Source organism: Rana temporaria, chromosome 5 (assembly GCF_905171775.1).
Source record: "Rana temporaria chromosome 5, aRanTem1.1, whole genome shotgun sequence".
Classification (NCBI taxonomy): Eukaryota; Metazoa; Chordata; class Amphibia; order Anura; family Ranidae; genus Rana; species Rana temporaria.
In genome coordinates, this window is record NC_053493.1 from 360,286,771 (window position 1) to 360,292,684 (window position 5,914).

The window sequence follows — 5,914 nt, forward strand, 5'->3', positions numbered from 1 at the left end:
CTTGCAGGCACCCTTCCTTTGGATGATCATCGTGGCTGGTTGGCTCCTGGGAGTGGCTGGCTCCTGCGTCCTCTGTGGCTGGCTGGCTGGCCGATTCCCTGCCGTGGCTGGCTGGCTCCCTGGTGTGGGTCATCATGGGTGGCTGGCACCCCTCCCTGCTGTGGGTGGGTCACCGTGGGTGGCTGGCTTCCTGCTGTGGGTGGCTGGCCTTGCTCCCTGCTGTGGGTCAGTGGGTGGGTGGCTGGCTGGCACGGTACACCCTGCTGTGGGTGGCTGGCCTGGCTCCCTGCTGTGGATCAGTGGGTGGCTGGCACCCTGCTGCAGGGTGGTGGGTGGCTGTCACAGTGCACCCTGCTGCAAGTGGCTGGCCTGGCTACCTGCTGCAGGTGGATGGCCTAGCTCCCTGCTGTAGGTTAGTGGGTGGGTGGCTGGCATGGTGCACTCTGCTGCAGGTGGCTGGCATGGCTTCCTGCTGTGGGTCAGTGGTTGGGTGGCTGGCACAGTGCACCCTGCTGGGGCTGACAGAGAGGGGGGTGGGCTGACGGAGAGTATTGCATAAGGATTGTAACTTCACTCACACCTTACTTCAGGCTGGGTGTCTCAGTGCAGAGCCAGGTCCTTGCACCTCTTCAGGGGGGGAGAGGAGGTTATTTCTTTCTGTCACGTCTTGTCTTCTCCTGCCCCGGCCCCAACTCACAAGCTCAGCAAGTCACATGTAACTTTCGTGATGCTGCTCGTCCCCAGTCCCCTGACGTGCCACATGACCTGGGAGGTGAGAGATGTAGTTTGCTGTGCCTGCGCTGATAAGTAACTTATCTTTAGCGCGGCCGGAATACAACTCCCACCATGCAGCGCAGCCTGCACAGGAGCAGCCACTCCAGCCAACCAATCGGCGGCTGACTTCTCGCAGCGTTACTCGATTCAATTTTTTTTACAGACACCCCAGCGGCTGTTAAAGATAATGTAGACGCCGGCTTGGGGGGAAATCTCCGCCCATCCCGCGCCTGGGCACGTCCATTCACACTGCACGGGGAGTGTCCGTGTGAGAGACACTCCCCGTTCACTCTTACCTTCCCCGCAATTGTAAAGCCGATCCGAGGAACTCCATTTCCTACAGCCGGCCGCTGTGCTCTCTCATGCCGTCCGCCCGCACCCGCGGCCCGGCTGCAGAAGGGCCACGGCCCGGTTACCGGTCCGCGGCGTGGGGGTTGGGGAACACTGGTCTACAGCATGCACCCTTAAATCAAGTTTCCCAGAACACCCCTTACATCAGATCTGATGTATATGGGGTCTGTGCGGACTCTGATGTAAGGGGAGGCTCTGTGTGGACTCTGATGTAAGGGGAGGCTCTATGCGGACTCTGATGTAAGGGGAGGCTCTGTGCGGACTCTGATGTAAGGGGAGGCTCTGTGCTGACTCTGATGTAAGGGGAGGCTCTGTGCGGACTCTGATGTAAGGGGGCCTCTGTGCGGACTCTAATGTACTGTAAGGGGGGCCTCTGTGCGGACTCTGATGTAAGGGGAGGCTCTGTGCGGACTCTGATGTAAGGGGAGCCTCTGTGCGGACTCTTGTGATAATGAAAAATCTTAGACTGTTTTCCTTGATCCATCACTTTTCCACGCTCTATGGGCCACTTGACTGGACTTGCCCCCCAGGCCTAAGGCTGCCAGCCCTCCCCTGGACATGTCCGCTGACATCCGACCCGTTCCGATCCACTGAAAACAGACGTATGGGGGCCACGTCCCCATCCTTCCATGCAGATCGGATCGGGTAAGATCTAATGAAAACGGACATGCTGTCCGTTTTCATCAGATCGCTCCATAGGAGACAGCGGTGCCCGACAAGCCCCTCCCCGCTCAGTGAGCAGAGAGGAGCTTGTCATCCATCAGCTCAGCGGAGATCTGCGGACTGATCTCCCGCTGAGCCGATGGGAGTCCGCCAAGTGTGAATGAGGCCATAAGGTAAAAAAACATATTTTTGTTATTTTCGATATAATAAGGGCAAATTATTTAGTCACATCACCCCCTGCCTCCATCCCCCTCTGCCACCTACACCCCTGCCTTCACCCCCTCTGCGGTGCCACAAACTCCCTCTAATCTCACCCAGGTCTCCTGCCTCCAATCACCCCCTGCCTTCATTGTCCCCTGCCTCCATCTCCCTCTGCAGTACCACCAACAACCCCTGTTTCCACCCCCCACCCTCTGCGGTGCCACCATCCTCCCTCTGCGGTGCCACCATCCTCCCTCTGCGGTGCCACCAACTCCCCCTGCCTCCAATCACCCCCTGCCACTAACACCCCCTGCCTCCAATCTCCCCTTGCCTCCATTGCCCCCTGCCTCCATCCCCCTCTGCGGTGCCACCGCAGCCACCATCACCCCCTGCCTCCAATTACCCCCTGCCTCCAATCTCCATGCGCAGTTCCAAGCCGAACCGATCTCGGCTATTTTTAATGGCACATTCCCGCAACCACTGACATTTACGAGCAGGGGGGAAAAGTGCCCGTTTTTACGGACTGTCTTTAAAAATACGGACGGTTGGCAACACTGGTCAGTCCCCTCCAGAGCTTTTTTTCTCAGAAAATAGGTGCAGGAACTCAACCACGACCCTGTTCAGATTTCACAAACAGTAGACGGGTCTTAAAGGGGCCTTAAATACCAGGATTGCATTACATACAGAGTGCAGAGCTGTCACTTGTAAACACAGAAACCAGACTTCTGTGTTTACAAGTAATTGTGGTGAGCAGGCACCAAAGGCCTCGTAAACACGAGAGGATTTATCCGTGGAAACGGTCCTCCGGACCGTTTCCGCGGATAAATCCTCTAGCGGATTTTGATCTGATGGTTGTACTAACCATCAGATCAAAATCCGCGCGGAATTCCCTCCGCGGTGATGTGTCGTGCCGTCGCCGCGATGATGACGCGGCGACGTGTGCGACGCTGTAATATAAGGACTTCCACACATGCGTCGAATCATTACGACGCATGCGAGGGATGGAATCGGACGGATTGATCCGGTGAGTCTGTACAGACCACCGGATCAATCCGCTGGACTGGATTCATGCTAAGAAATTAGCATGCTAAGAAATTTTTATCCGCTGGAAATCCATCGCCCGGAAAATATCTGCGGATAAATATCCGCTGGGTTGTACACACCAGCGGATCTATCCACTGAAACTGATCCGCGGATAAATTCCAGCAGATAGATCCTCTCGTGTGTACAGGGCCAAAGGGTCTGAGCCAGAGGTGGTGGAACTGAGTTCCCCCAAGTTCCCCCTGAAAAAAAGCCCTGGTCCCCTCCCCCCACAGTAAGACCCCTGTCCCACTGGGGCAGTTTTCATGCATTTTAGCGCTGGAAATAGTCTTTGCTAAGCACCTGAAAACCGCCTCCCATACATTCCAGTGTGACTTTTCACACTCAGGCGGTGCGCTTGCAAGCAGCATCTTTGGGGCAAGTTGGGAGCGCTGTATTTAGCATCCCCAAAACGCCCTGCCCATTGGAATGAATAGCGATTCGCAAGCGCTGCAAAACTGGGATTTTTAACCCTTTTTTGGGTTAAAAGTGTCGGAATCTACTGTCGAAAGCACCATTCGAATGATCCGAAAATCAGCAGATCGTTCGTCGGATGAAAGTTTACTTTCGATTTTTGTATTGTGTGAACAGGCCTTCAGAAACACCTCCCTAGGACACATTTAACCCCTTGATCTCCCCCTAGTGTTAACCCCTTCTCTACCAGTGACATTTATACAGTAATCAGTTAATTTTTATAGCACTGATCGCTGTATAAATGTCAATGGCCCCAAAAAAAGTGTCAAAAGTGTCTGATCTGTCTGCCGCAAAATCGCAGTTTCACAAAAAATCAGTAATCACTGCCATTACTAATAAATAAATCAATAAATAAAAATTCCATAAATCTATCCCCCATTTTGTAGACGCTATACCTTTAGCGCAAACCAATCAATATAAGCCTATTTCGATTTATTTATTTTTTCCAAAAATATATAGAATACATATTGGCCTAAACTGAAAAATAAATTCATTTTTTATTATAGCAAAAGTAAAAAATATATATATATTTTTTTCAAAATTGTCGGTATTTTTATGTTTATAGCGCAAAAAATAAAAACCGCAGAGGTGATCAACTACCACCAAAAGAAAGCTCTATTTGCGGTAAAAAAAAAAAAGGGACGTACATTTTGTTTGGGTACAGCGTTGCATGACCGTGCAATTGTCAGTTAAAGCGACGCAGTGCCGAATCGCAAAAAATGGTCTGGTCATTAAAGGGGGCAAATCCTTCCGGTCATTAAAGTGATTGTAAACCCTTACAGACCAGTTTTCACTTCAGGTAAGCCTATAATAAGGCTTACCTGTAACTCCCCCGGATATCTCCTAAACCTGAACAGTTTAGGAGATATCCCCTGTATCAGCATGTGCCAACGCCATCGGCACATGCGCACTGAAGCAACAGCTCGTTCGTTCCGTTGCTTCAGCTGATCTGCTGTTACAGGTGGCTCCCGCAAGCATGTGCGGGAATGACGTCATTGTGGCTCTGGCCAATCACAGCGACGGAGCCCGCGATACCCAGAAGTAACTCCAGGAGTAGTGGTGGTGCATGAATCTATCCATGGCCGCCACTGCCCCCCCTCCCCATTAAAGCGGCCAGCCTTTTTTCAGGGGCCTGAATTACAGCCGTGGGGGTGTTTTTGAAGCAGCTGATTAGAGACATAGGCTCTAATAGGCGTAAAAAAAAGGTGACCTGTGAGCACTATGTAGAGTGGCTGCATTTGATGGGCACAGTGGCTGCATTTGATGGACACAGTGGTAGAATTTGATGGGCACAGTGGCTGCATTTGATGACACAGTGGCTGCATTTGATGGCACAGTGGCAGAATTTGACAGGCACAGTGGCTGCATTTGATGAGCACAGTGGCAGCATTTGATGGGCACAGTGGCAGAATTTGATGGGCACAGTGGCACTTCATGGCACAGTGGCAGACTTTGATGGGCACGTTGGCTGCATTTTATGGGCACAGTGGCAGCATTTGATGGCACAGTGGCAGAATTTGATGGGCACAGTGACTGCATTTGATGGCACAGTGGCAGCATTTGATGTGCAGGGTGGCTGCATTTGATGGCATAGTGGCAGAATTTGATGGCACAGTTGCTGCGTTTGATGTGCACAGTGGCTGCATTTGATGGCACAGTGGCAGAATTTGATGGGCACAGTGGCTGCATTTGATGGCACAGTGGCAGCATTTGATGGGCACAGTGGCTGCGTTTGATGGTACAGTGGCTGCGTTTGATGGTACAGTGGCAGCATTTGATGGGCACAGTGGCAGCATTTGATGGGCACAGTGGCTGCATTTGATGGCACAGTAGCAGTGTTTAATGGCACTGTGGCAGTGTTTAATGGCACAGTGGCAGCGTTTGATGGCACAGTGGCTGCATTTAATGGGCATAGTGGTTGCATTAAATGGGCACAGTGGCTGCATTTGATGGCCCAGCGTCTTTTTTTCAGTATTTTTATGTTTGTTTGCACCCATCCAAACATTTTGAGCACTAGTCGGCACTGTCCGGGAGACATGTCGCAGGGCACAGTGTGCCAGGACCTCTGCGGGGGCTTCGATCTAAGGTGAGTATTTCATAACGAGCTAGCATACTAACTCATTATGCCTTTGTCTTACAGGCTTTTTGTTTTTTTAGGTTTTACAACCCTTTTAAGTTGTAAAACTTACAAATCCTCCCCAACCCACCCAAAGCTCCGCCGATACTGACAAATCCCCGCGGCAGCGCGCAGAGACCCAGAGCGCGCCTGCGCAGTAGAAGTCGCGTGACGGAGGCGCGCTTTCATGGCATAACAGTCTGTTTCCTGGCATGTGCGCGGTGTGCCCGTCGGGAGGGCGGGGCCTGGCGACAT